The 13,481-nt window shown below is 42.1% G+C and overlaps 1 pseudogene; it reads left to right on the top strand.

Moving 5' to 3' along the window:
- The first annotated feature begins 891 nt into the window (after positions 1–891).
- On the top strand, positions 892–2,142 carry LOC140508921 (non-structural maintenance of chromosomes element 4 homolog A pseudogene; annotated as a pseudogene).
- Positions 2,143–13,481: the final 11,339 nt, after the last annotated feature.

The following is a 13,481-nucleotide window of genomic DNA, read 5'->3' as shown; positions in this document are numbered from 1 at the left end:
TTTGAGCTAGAAAAAGTTTTAACACTTCCCCTAGCACTTCTACATCAAAGTTTCAATTAAAGAGACACCAATGGTCTACCAGGCTCTGGATAATGATCCCTATGATACAAAACATCTCCTACTGACTCAGTCACTTGTATGCCCCAGAGTTGGAAATCCTGTAGCCAGGAATGACTCCACCATGGTGATTGGCTGATTCCGTGTACCCTTGCAATGAATCAAAAGTACAATTGTGAGTACTCCTGGTAGTCACTTCCTGCACCTCTAGACTTCATGTACTTGTGACACAGCATCCCCACACACTCTGTGTACATGAGGGTGAGTTATTTCCAGTGAGACTATGATGTTCCAGCGTAACTTATGTTGTAAGAATGCCTCCAACTGTCCCAGGGTAAATGAGATGTTCCAGCTCTGAAAAGAAATATCTCCTCCCCTTATCCCAAGAGGCCCAGTAACACTGGATGGCCCTCTTTATCTAGAGGATAATGGCAATACCCCCGAGCATGGGGAACCAAAGCTGGAAGACAGGAGGAAGCAGCCAAGAAGAGAGCTAAAGAAGAAGATTGGGATAAGGAAAAGAGGTGAGGACATTGCTTCAGCACCTAGGAGATGGCCCACGTGGAGATGAGGACCAAGATGGGGCAAGAGTTGAACTACGAAGGGGATGATTTTATATGATCAGTGAAGAAACTGTTGAGAACTGTCTCCAAAGCTGTATCCCAAATCCTAGGCATGTTGATAACCTAACTTATCAATACTTGTGTGCTATGATCGATATTGTCTGTGATAAGACAGTTGTGTGGGGCAGTAGACAGCAGTCAGGCCTGGGGGATTCTGCGCAGGCGCAGCAACACATCTTTCTCTCCTCCCCCTTCCCCTCGAAGGTTGCTAAGTTACCCTTCTTCGTGGAGTCAGTGCGGGTCTAGGGCCATGCTGGGGAACCACAGCCCGGGCCCGGCCCGGGCGGCCACCAGCCGGCAGCGGGACTGTCTCCCGCCCGCCCCGCCAGAAGTGAGCGGCTGTGGGACCCCGCAGCAAAGCCAGGGCATCAACGACCGAGGCACTGGCGAGGCGGCGGACGATGAGCCCTGCCCAGCCCCGGGAGGCTCAGGACCGAGCTTCGAGGCGAAGGGCGATGACAGCAAGCGGCGCCTGATCCGCCTTCAGTACCGCGAGCTCATCCACCACGTGCAGCGGCGACGCGAAGATATGTTGAGTTCAAAAAGCAACAAATTAACAGATGCGCTTGAACAAGCCAACCAGCTGTTTCACAGAGTGTCCCAAGCAAGAGAAGCAGCCCTCGATGCCCAGTTTCTTGTTTTGGCTTCAGACTTGGGTAAAGAAAAAGCCAATCAGTTGCATTCTGATATGGTCGTATTTGATCCAACATCATATACTGAAGATTTGCTGAAGTATATGAGTCTAAATCGTCTGGAAGCACAAGAAAGTGATAGTGAGGAAGAAACTCTTCTTGTTGGATTCTTACGTCAAGATTCCTGGCTCAGAGTCGGGGTAACATCAATAAAATTCTTAAGGTGCTCTCCAACATTCCACTTTTTGTTTGGTTCATTCAACACTGATCCTCCTGTGCCAAAGCAACGGAATAAATGTCGGAGAAGAAAAGTTAAGAAAAGAGAAGAAAGGGCCATGCCTGCCAAGTTGAAAAAAATGGAGGAGTCCCCGCAAGAGGCTACAGAAAAAGAGGTGGAAAGGGTCCTGGGATTACTGCAGACTTATTTTAGAGAAGAGCCTGAGACTCCTATATCCTTCTTCGACTTTGTGATTGATCCAAATTCTTTTGCCCGAACTGTGGAAAATATTTTCCATGTTTCCTTCATTGTAAGGGATGGTTTTGCAAGAATAAGGCTTGACCAAGACAAATTGCCAATAATAGAGCCCATAGCTCAGGGTAATGAGGAAAATGAACAAGGTACTCAAATCAGGCACCAAGATATTATATCACTGAGTTATCAAGATTGGAAGGACATTGTGAGGACTTTTGAAATTTCACAGCCTATGATCTCTCCTCCGAGCTGCAGCAAGTAAAAATTTAAGTTTTCAAAGGTGTTGCAAATGAAAATTGGCTCCTCAAATGGAAAACAGCATATATCATTTATTGTATTATTAAATGGTTTTCAGAGAATCAAATGTTTAGGTTTTTTGTTTATATGTATTTTATTTTATTGTTTATGAAGCTGCCTTGCTTTCCTATGATTAAAGAGATTCACTACCATATCTGTTAAAAAAAAAAAAAAAGCAGAGTCAGTCTGAAATCGGACTTCCTTCCAAAGTGATGTTAGACAAGTAAAGAGGATCATAGAACTACAGCTGGAAGACACCTTAGAAACTATCATCCAACACACTCATGTGCACATGCATGCACACACACACACACAAACACACATTCTTTCTTTAAGAAATAAGCAAGTTGAGACCAAGAGAAGCTAAGTTAATAAGCCAGGATTGGAAGGCAGTATTTGAACCTACGTCCTTTGACTCTTTCTATTTCATAGGTTCATAGGATCCTAGATCTAGAAATGGAAATGACTCCAGATTTCATCTAGTCCAGCCTATTTATTTTATGGACAAGGGAACAGACCCAGGGAGATAAAATGATTTACCTTAGGTCACAAAGTTGGCAGGTGACTTTCAAGTTGAGAATCCAAATGTTCTTTGCCCTGGATCAAGTCACTTAATCTCATTCAACTTTGGTTTTATCAATGACAAAATGGATTGCTGCAAACCAAAAAATATTGTCAAAATAATGGCATTATCATCACTCTTATCATTATTGCAGTCACTGAACTCAGAAAAACTGACCTGAGTATGTGTGTTGCTAGAGTGATGACTCATTTGAAGGAGAAATTTTAGAAAGATCTATTGCTATATCCTGTTCATATGGGTCCTGGAGCCCTAAAAGTAGAGGCCACATCAACTGGCTTTCTAGGCTTCAAGCTATAGAGATAAGTCATTTCCATTATCATTCTACCATAGAACCATAGACCTAGAAGGCCAGCCTTAGCCTCACAGCTCAGCCAATGCCCTAGACCTATTCAATGGGAGAAACCATAGAGAAGAAAAAAATCTCCAACCCAGACTTCCAAGTAACAGATCTACAAGTGACTTAAGGACTTAGCACACAACTTCCTTCTTTCTCCCCATTCCCTTCTTCTTCACTCCTCCCCTTCCATTCTTAGTAGGAAGGCAGCAAATTGGATTATTACAAGTAACCAACTGAAGTTTAGAAAAACTTAGCCTCCTTGCCCTGTTCCAAGAAACAACACTTGACAAAGAACAATCTGACTGCAAAATCGATCTGAGTGGGTGAGCCAGAATGAGGTAGAGCTCCTTCTGGTAATGTCTGCTGTTCACAACAGCTGGGTTGGAACAGCAGGCAGGTCTGCTAGTCTCATCACCATCCCTTGATGATCTAACTTTGACTCTGTCCCTCCTGCAGAGATGCCTGTCTCTGGAGAACTAATGACTGACTCGAGTTAGCCTTCTTCTCCTGTCAATATCTCCCGCCACTCCCCTTAGAAATTCATGAAAGGGAGCAAAGAAAATGATGATAACTCTGCCCTACCTACCTCAGCTATGGTGGCAACCAATGCATTTTGTTCAATAAGCAATAAGATCATAGATTTTAAGGGGCAAGTTTCCCTAAAGGTCATCCTGACCAACTCACTTATTTTACAGATCCAAAAAGGTAAGTGGCAGAATTGAGATTTGGATTCCAAATCCCTTGACTCAAAGTTCAGCTTTCTTTGGAAGGAAGGAAGGAAGGAAGGAAAAGGAAATCCTCTAGCAAGGTGAGTAGATTCTCTATGGAGAATTCACTAGAAGACATGTGCAAGAATTACACAGTATCAAAAGGATGGGGTACAGTCTGTACCAGTGATAGAGTTCCCATTTCCCTGAGATCACAGCTCCACTCATATCCCAGAATCAAGGTGGAGGCTTCAAGCTTCCTCCTACCTCTTCAACTGGCAACCATTAGGTAGGAGTAGAAAAGGGTAGAAAAAGTAGAAAATAGGTGGGTGGGAAGGACAGTAGGGTTTTTAAAAGGCGTTGGCAGTAAAAGAATGTTTTTATCACCTCTTTAGTACTCCCCTAATTAATATATTTTAGGCCCTGCCTCCACTTCTTTATTTTAGATCTGTTGATTTGTCCCTTGGGACAAAAGGAAATTAGAATTGAGAGACAATGGAATTGCCTGCAGGATTATGAGCCTTAAGGAAACTAATGGAGATCACAGGGAAGGGGAGGAGGGAGACTTGAAGGACAGTGATTCAGAGCAGACACTGCCAGAGAAAAGGAAAACCTGCTTCCAGGACTCCCTCCACTCCTTCTGACCCAGGCAGACCGTTACAGGGATATCCAACTGCTTCAGGAGCCTAGGGATTTAGGTACCTTTTTATTTCAGGGCCAGGGAAGGAATAACTTAGGAATATCTTCCATTTCCCCTAAATCAAAATTAACAGTTCTGGGGACAAGCTGGGCTACTGTGGACTTAAGGCCCACCCTAGGACAATCTGATATTTTATCTGAATGCATCATCCAAGCCAATCCAGGCTTGCTCATTAAAGTGTATCTGTGTTAAAATCACTGGCACAGGCAAAAGAGAAATGGATTATGGGTCTGGCCTGTCTCTGGCCTAGTAACCACCCTACTCCTTCCATCTAGGCAGAGAGAGGTCCCTGCTTGTCTCGTTCCTTTTCAGGGAATTAAGGGAGACATACCAACATCAGATTGTCTCTGGGGTTCAGAGAAGGATGTTGTTGAGTACCACTCCAGAAATAGCCATCTGGCTCAGAACAGATGACACAGTCTAAGACTTGTGTTGTGCTAAGGATGCAAAGCTGATGAAATAAAGCAGGGATCTGTAAAGATCTCAAAGGAAATGGAGAAAGCAGGAGGGGGGCTTTTGTCTGCCTGAAGTTCTCAGGCAGTGATGAATGCAGGCTCTCCTCCCAAGTGCACATGGATGGATGTGTATACACAAAACTATATACTCATTTAGCACACCTGTGTAGTTACAGGTGCACATAGACACAGTCATGCAGGCTATTTCATTTGAGAAATGTCACTGTTGTTGGTTTTATTTTTAACACTCCCAAGCTGCATCCCAACACACATGCATACATACATACATATACAATCTTTTTAGCACCAATATTCTTCTGGTGATACCACATGACTGCAAATAATGAAAAATCACAATTGCTAAGGAATCCAAACTGTGGGTGATGTAAAGGGCAACAGGGAGGCAGGAGGTGGGAGTGAACAGGCTGCATTCCCCCACTCGCAGTGTCTTGTACACATAAGAACGGACAGGCGACACCAACCAGGAGAAGGAGAATTAGAAAGGAATTGGTCCTGGCACATCCCCAGGGGGAGGATAACAGGCAGACACAACCCAGATGCTGCACTGGTACCCAGGGAATATTAGGAAGCCTAGAAGAAGGCCTCTAGGACGTGGGAGCCATCCTCTGTGGCAGATTGTTGGTGAACATAAACAAAGATAGTACAAGATAAGAGCACATGGATAGGTCTTGCTTTGTACCACTGGAGAGAGGAGGACGCGGTGCATAAGATCATATATCCATTAAAGAATTGCTGCATGAGGGACAGCTAGGTGGTATAGTGGATACAGCACCAGCCCTGGAACCAAGAGGACCTGAGTTCAAATCTAGACTGAGACACTGACAAGTTGTGTGACTTTGGGTAAGTCACCTAGCTGCAACTGCCTCAAAAAAAAAAAATAGATTTGCAGTATGCCCCTCATTAACACACATGCACATAATGTATCACACATAACACTGCGTATGTACATACCTATCCTACCCACTAACCACATTTACATACATAAATCCATACACATGCATGCATATATCTGCTCATTCACTAGCACATGTATACTCATATGTACCCACACTAGCACCCATGCACATGTGTGTACACATATGTGAACCAACATGTTCTCTCATTCACTTCCATGTACTAATACAGGCATACTCTCAAGCCTATTGACATATTGTAAGTTCCCTTCTATCCTGGTTGTCTCTCAATGAGAACTTCCACCTGCAGACTGGCTCCTTTGTCAATCCCCTTGCCCTGTTCTGGGCCTGTTTTTGCTGTTTTCCCTTGAGATGAATATTAAGATTAATGCCCTCTTGACTATAGAAAGTTGGGTGGGGAAGGTTTGGCTTGAGGAAGGGGGACTCATCAAAAGGTGGCTGATCTTGCAGACTGAATCTCTAGTTACCAGAGTTAAAGTTTAGCTTCACCTTTTGTTGTTGTTTGTTGTGGTTCAGTTGTGTCTGACTCTTCATGACCCCATTTGCGGTTTTCTTGGCAAATATACTGGAGTGGTTTGCCATTTCCCTATTCCAGCTCGTGCAAGAGATGAGGAAACTGACTTGCCCAGGGTCACACAGCTAGTAAGTGTCTGAGGCCAGATTTGAACTCAGGAAGAGGACTCTTCCTGATTCCACGCCCTGCACTATCCACTGCTCCACCTGGCTACATCAAGTTAAGGTCCAAATCTTCCCAACCAAACTAAAAGGCTCTGCTAAGCTCTATAGAGAAACCAGAAAATATAATGTAGTTTCATTTTCAGCTGTTTTTCTTTTTTATTTGGAGCTCATGAGTCACTAGATTAACACCTTTCCAACTATGGGGAGGCAAAAAACCTATTATCATCCCAGGCTTCCGAAGAATGACGGCTCTGTTCTTATCTTTCCTGACTCCACATCCAGCCCCAGGGAGGGGTGCTCTGCTCAACGCCTGGGTTCAGAGTTTCTGGCAAATTCATGTTCTTTTTTCCAAAGCAAATTTTTAAGGAGTTCATTGACATCACAGCCTCAGCAGTTACCATGGAGAGGCCCCCTCTCAAGGAAGGTATGCAGTGATACCTGGGACTTGGGAGGTAAAGATGGAGGTAAAATGAGCCCATCTTCTCACCCAAGAACAATGGGGGCTTCCTCTGCCAACCGCAGTGCCATAATCCAGAGCAAGGGAAACTTGAGTTAGATGTGAAGAAAAACTTTATTCCAAAAAAGGCAGGAATTCTGAAGTGGGCTCCAGGATGGGCTATGGAATTTTTACTTCCATGGAGATATTTCAGAACAGGAAAGACAATTACTCCTAAATCTACCAGTCCATGAAATTTGAGCCTCCTAAGTGAACAGCTAGAAATATACAAACTCAGTTTAATAGTCCATTGAGAAGTAAAGGACTGGGCCTGAGGACCAAGGGATGGCAAATTCTGCCTCTGATCCTTACTGGCTTCATGAACTTTCAAGACCCATTAACTCTCTGATCCTCAGTTTCCTCACCTAGAAAACTGATAAAATTAGGATAATCAAACTAATACTTACCTACATCAGAATCATTGTGAGGAAAGCACTTTGTAAATCTTCAGGTTATATAGAAAGGTCAGTACTATTTTATCATCCTGAATGTCTGCTATCACTAGATAGATAGATAGACAGACAGAGAGATAGATAGATAGATGATAGATCAAATGAATATCGATAGATAGATATCGATAGATAGATATAGATAGATGAATAGGAGAGATAGATGATGGATGATAGATCAAATAGAGATAGGATGGTAGAGAGATAATAGATGATAGATGGAACAGATAGATGAAGAAACTAGATAGAGAGAGATACATAAATGATACATGGGAGAGAGAGATACTTATATATACTTATATACTATATCTATATCTAAATTGAAATATAACCAAAATATTTTTAAACCAAGTTTAGAAAGCCCAAATTAAGAACCTTTGCAATATAAGGACATAGATTTATAAATATTTCTGTAAATTATCTTCAGTTTATCTTATATCTATCTTATTTGCATGTTTTCTTCCTATTAGACTGCTGGTTCCTTGAAAATAGGGACAGTCTTTGGCCTTTCTTCCAATCCTCAGCCTTCAGTACACATAGTAGGCCCTTAATAAATGTCTTACTGTCTAACTATATAAAGATATTTATAACTAGATATGTGTCTCTATTTATAAATAAAGATATATAATTATAGATTAGATACAGGTAGATAGAGATATATAGATATCTATAGGTAGCAGGGATTTTTAACCTGTGATCTGTAAACCTGGGGTTTTTAAAAATATGTGCTTTGATAACTATTTCCTTTGTAATCCTGTGCCTTTTAATTTATATATTTAAAAATTTACTCTGAGAAGTCCATAGGTTTTACCAGACTTTCAACAGAATACGTGACTCAAAAAAAAGGTTAAGAATTCCTGGTGTGAAGGGAAATGAATAGTTTATATAGAGGCTAAATTGGAGATAAACAGCAGAGGGAAGGCACTAGCGCTAAGAAGATTGAGAAAGGCTTCTTCCAGAAGGCAAAGTTTTGTGGGTACTTGAAGGAAGCCAGGGAAGAGGAGGCAAAGATGAAGAGGGAAAGAATTTTAGACATGGGGGACAGCCAGTAAAGATGTCCAACTCAGGAGACAGGGTGCCTTGTGAGGAACAGAAAGGCATGACTAGTGACTTTGGATTAAAGGGAGGGACTGTAAAATATGAGAAGATTGAAAAGGTGAGGGATGGGCCATGTTATCAGAATTTTCAAGGCCAGACATATGATTTTATATTTCATCCTGGTTGTGATAGACACTGAAGTGTATTGAATAGGGGAATGATTGAATAGGGGTCAGGCCTATAGGCCAGGAGTATCCATCTGACTGCTGAGTAGCATATAGACTAGAGCAGGGAGGGTCTCATGGCAGGAAGACCAAGCAGCAGGCTGTTGCAACAGTCTAGACATGAGGTGATAAGGGTCTGTACTAGGGAAGTGGCCGTGTTAGAGGAGAGAAGGAGACACACACCAGAGATATTATGAAGGTAAACGCAATAGCATTTGAATGATATAACAGTTAAAAGAGTGAGGGTGTAGAAATAACACTTAGGTTGTAAGTGTGGGTGACTGGAGGAATGGTGGTAACCTATAGGGAAGTAAGGAAGAGGGGAAGGTTTAGTCACAGGGGTGGGGAACCAGTGGCCTTGAGGCTACATGTGGCCCTCTAGGTTCTCGTGTGTGACCCTTTGTTCAATCAAAGGCTGGTTTCCCTGGTTTAGGAGGACAGATAATAAATTCCATTTTGAACAGATTTAAGTTGTCTGTGGGACATCTAATTCAAGACATCCAGTAGGAAGTTGGAGGTATAAGACTAGAGTTCAAGAGAGAGATGATTGCTATTGTTGCTCAGTTGTGTCTCTTTGTGACCCCATTTGGGGTTTTCTTGGCAAAGATGCTGGAGTGGTTTGCCATTTCCTTCTCCAGTTCATTTTACAGATGAGGAAACTGAGGCAAACAGGGTTAAGTGACTTGCCCAGGGTCACACAGCGAGTAATTGTCTGAGGTCATATTTGAACTCAGGTCTTTCTGACTCAAGGCCCAACATTCTATCTACTGCACCACCTAGCTATCCTTATAAAGAAATTTAAGAATCATTAGTATAAATATGATAATTAATGGGAGCTGATGTGATCATCAAGTAAAACGTGATAACACAGACTACCGCAGTCCTCACTGCCTGAAGGTTAGGTAGGACATACTTCATCTTTCACCCATACTTCTCTTAAGGGGCTTGGTGGTGTCTAAACTCTCTATAAATGTCTCCAATCCCCACAAACAGTATCCCCTCAAATGTAGGGATAGTTTCTTATGCCTCAATTCCATTTACCTACTAATAGATTCACTTTTACAAAGGAATATTTACTTCAAAAAGCATAACCACCAATATACAAATTTATTCCCCAAAACATGGGGCTTAACTATCCTTCCCCTTTTGTACTACCTCAATCTCTGGGGTGGAGAAGGTTCATATATTAGCTCAGTTCTTATAGAGCACATAACCCCATTTCCAAGTCCAACTATGGTCCACCCTTGGGCTTGAGTCCCAGGTACCCTGGTTTCTCTAGGCCTCCTGGACCATTCTACCTATAATCCTGGCTCCAAAGTCTCCATGACTCTAACTTCCAGTTTCAGTGGGGGAATCACCACTGGCACCTGAAACTAAGAAAGACAAACAATGCAGAACAGAGACCCCAGGTCCTGTATCCTCCCTCTCAATTCAGTTCATGGTGTCTGCATTGTGGCCAAACTGTCACCTTTACCCTCTAAATACAGAAGTAAAAAACATTCAGAAAAGAGACAGTGTCTCAGTCTAGCTAGTCTTAAGGATATCACGTGTTCTGGCTAATTAGTCATCAAAGCAGGTTCCCTTCATCCACTAGTAAGAATTACAGGATGCAAGGTGCCTCCATGTTAGGTGATCTGGGCATGCCAAGTGCATGCCCCTTACCAATAACATAAAGAAAGAAGAGAAGAGGGCCTAGGAACTGTGGAAAACCCACATTTAGCAGGTGTGACTTGTATGAAGGTCCAGCAAAGGACACTAAGAAGAAACAGTCAAATAGAGAGGAGAAGGAGAAGAACCGGGAGAGCCAAATGTCATAAAAACCTAGAAAGAAAGGAGTAATAAGAATAAGAGGGTAATTAACACCATCAAAGGCTGTAGAGAGGTCAAGAAAGATGAAAACAGAGAAAAAGCCATTGGATCTGACAATCAAGAGATCATAAATAACTTTAACGCGAGCTATTTCAGTTGATTGATGAGTTTGGAAGCCAGATGGTAGAGTTAAGAAAACAGTGAGAGGAAAGGAAGAGGAAGAGTTATTATAGATAGTTTTTTCAAAGAATTGAGCCACAAAAGGCATGAGAGATATAGCTAGTAGGGGTGGATGAGTCAAGTAAGGGTTTTTTTAGGACTGGAGACACGGGAGCATGTTTGTAGGCAGTAGGAAGCATCCAGAAGACAGGACTAAAGATAAGTGAGAGTAGAAGTAGTAGAAGGTGTCTTCTTCTGGGAAGATGATGGAATGGGATCTCATACATATAAATGGTATTGCTTGACATGGAGAAGGGTCACCTTATTATACAAGAGAGGAGTGAAGGCTAAGAGAGTAGCAAAAGGCATGTGAGATGAGGCACGTTGTAGAAGAGGAAGCTCTCAACTAATGACCTCAATTATTTCTGGTAAAATGTAAGATTAGATTCTTACCAGAGAGGGTATAGGAAGAGGACCATGGGAAACTTGAGGAGAGATGGAAAGGTTTGAATGGACTGCTGTGGAGAGGGGGATAGTGAGTCAACTGGGGAGGTGTAAAAGGATTATCTTGCTGCATTTTTTGCCCAGTTGAGATTATGTAACAAATTTATAGTGGATCCAGTCAGCATGATTCCAATGACTTTCTCTAGCTTCGTTTAGCAGTAGGTGAGTAGGAGCAAAAGCACAGGATAATGGGAGTGATCCAAGGCTGTGTTAGTAGGGCAGGATCAGTGGCATTAGGATAAAGGGGTAAGAGATTCAAGAGAAGAAGACTGTACAGGGTTAAACTGGTTCACTAATAAGTCAAAATGGAGGAAGAAGAAGAGTGTAGCCAGTTCTGGGTTAATGGCTTGGGAAAGAACTAAGAGCTCATGGGATTGGAGGTCATGATGAGGACTCAGAAGAGAGTTTGGGATTGTAAAACATAGGGAGATGTGGAAATAACAACAGACTGTGGTCAGATAAGGGAACTTTAGAGCTCATAAACACAGACCTGGAACATTTGTGGGTGATGGCAACATCCAGGGTATGACCATCTCGATGGGTATAGCTGAGGTAGAGTAAAGGGGTTGGTAATGGGAAATAAGCAAGTTGAGGAACTAGTAGCTTAGGGCATTTGAGAGAATATCTATATATGTTGAAGTTACTAAATGATGATGATAGAGAGAAAGAGCCTGAAAGTCTCAATGGGGAGCAAGAGAATAATTAATTCAATTCAAAAAACATTTATTAAGCAACAGCTATGTTCCAGGCGCTGTTCTAAGTACTGGGGCTACAAATGAGAAAAAGAAAGCCAGTCTCTACCCTCAAGGAGCTTACAATCTAATGGGAAAAGACAACACAAAAAGAAACTGAGAGAAGGAGAGGAAGGGGAATGTAGAGGGCATCTTTTCCATGGAGTTGAAACATTTAGAGGGAAAGTGGAGTGAGCTGGAACTCCATTTTTTGCTCTCAACCAGGGAGTTGAGGGATTGAACCAAAGTTCTTTTATCTACAATCTGTGACCAAGTTATTTCCCCATTATCTTTCATACCTGTAACTTCTTTCTATTGTCACATTCAATATGCTCATCTTAGCTCTAGAGGAACTATCATTTCATTGATATTGGGAACTGGAAGCCCTTTGTCCAAGCAGATTGGAAACTACTTTGGAAATTAAAATCTTAGAGAATTGCCTGAGGCATTGGAATGCGTTATGATCCTTGCCCAGGACCAGAAAACCAGGTCAGAAATGGGACTCAAATCCGGGTTTTCCTAATGCTTAAGTCTATTCTCCATTCATTACAACCCAGGACTAATTTTGACTCTTAGAGTAGACTATTACCAGACCTTCTCAGTGCAATCCCAGTCCTTCTCCAATCCATCCTTCATACCATTACAGAATAGTCTCTCTTATATATGCATACATAGATCTGAACATGTTACTCCTTTCTTCTGAAATCTTCAATGACTCTCTCTTGCCTACAGAATAACATTTAGTCTACTTTGTCTGACATCAAAGCCCTCCATCATCTGGTTCATCACCCTTTTTTAACCTCCTCCTGTATTCCTATCCTCCATGTCCTACACATTCCTTGCAAACTTTTCTAGGCCTTAATTCTTATTGAATTCAATGGACATTCTAGCCCAGAGCACATTTTTGTTTGTTCCTCCCTCTTTCCTCCCCTTCCTCCCCCCCCAATCCCAGGTAGGAAGTGCAGTGGATAGAGGCTGGGCTGGAGTCAGGAAGATATAAATTCAAATCAAGCCCCAGATATTTACTAGTTGTATGATCCTGGACAAGTTACTGAAATTCTGTCTGTCTCAGTTTCTTCATCTGTAAAATGAAGAAAATAATGGCACCTACCTCTCAGTGTTATTGTGAAGATAAAAGGGATAATATTTGCAAAGTGATCAGCACAGTGCCTGGCACAAAGTAGGCTCTGTATAAATGCCTAAGACTGCCCAAATTTTATGGGATTACTCATGCAGGCTTTTTTTTGGAGCCAATCCATTTGTTTGCCTCTGGGTCAATGTTCAGGTTCACTTGCAAATGGTTATCTCACGCGATTACAATAGCAACAATCCTGATAGTTCACATGTACGTAGCATGCTGTGGTCTACAAAGCAATTTACGTATATTATTTTATTTGAATCTCATCTGATCTATATAGATCTGGCCCAAATACCATCCCCTCCACCAAGACCCATATTTCCTTGTGTAAGAGGGAATGTAATTGATCACTGGGAAAACCAAGGCCACATCAATGGCAGGACATAGATTGGGATGCAGGTTTTCAATTCTCAGTGAAGAGCTGATCTGATGATGATCTAACTGCTTTTAGCTCTGG

The sequence above is a fragment of the Notamacropus eugenii genome, chromosome 5 (genome assembly GCF_028372415.1).
Source record: "Notamacropus eugenii isolate mMacEug1 chromosome 5, mMacEug1.pri_v2, whole genome shotgun sequence".
NCBI lineage: Eukaryota > Metazoa > Chordata > Mammalia > Diprotodontia > Macropodidae > Notamacropus > Notamacropus eugenii.
The sequence above is the reverse complement of the archived record's forward strand: the minus strand, read 5'-3'. Positions and strand labels throughout refer to the sequence as shown.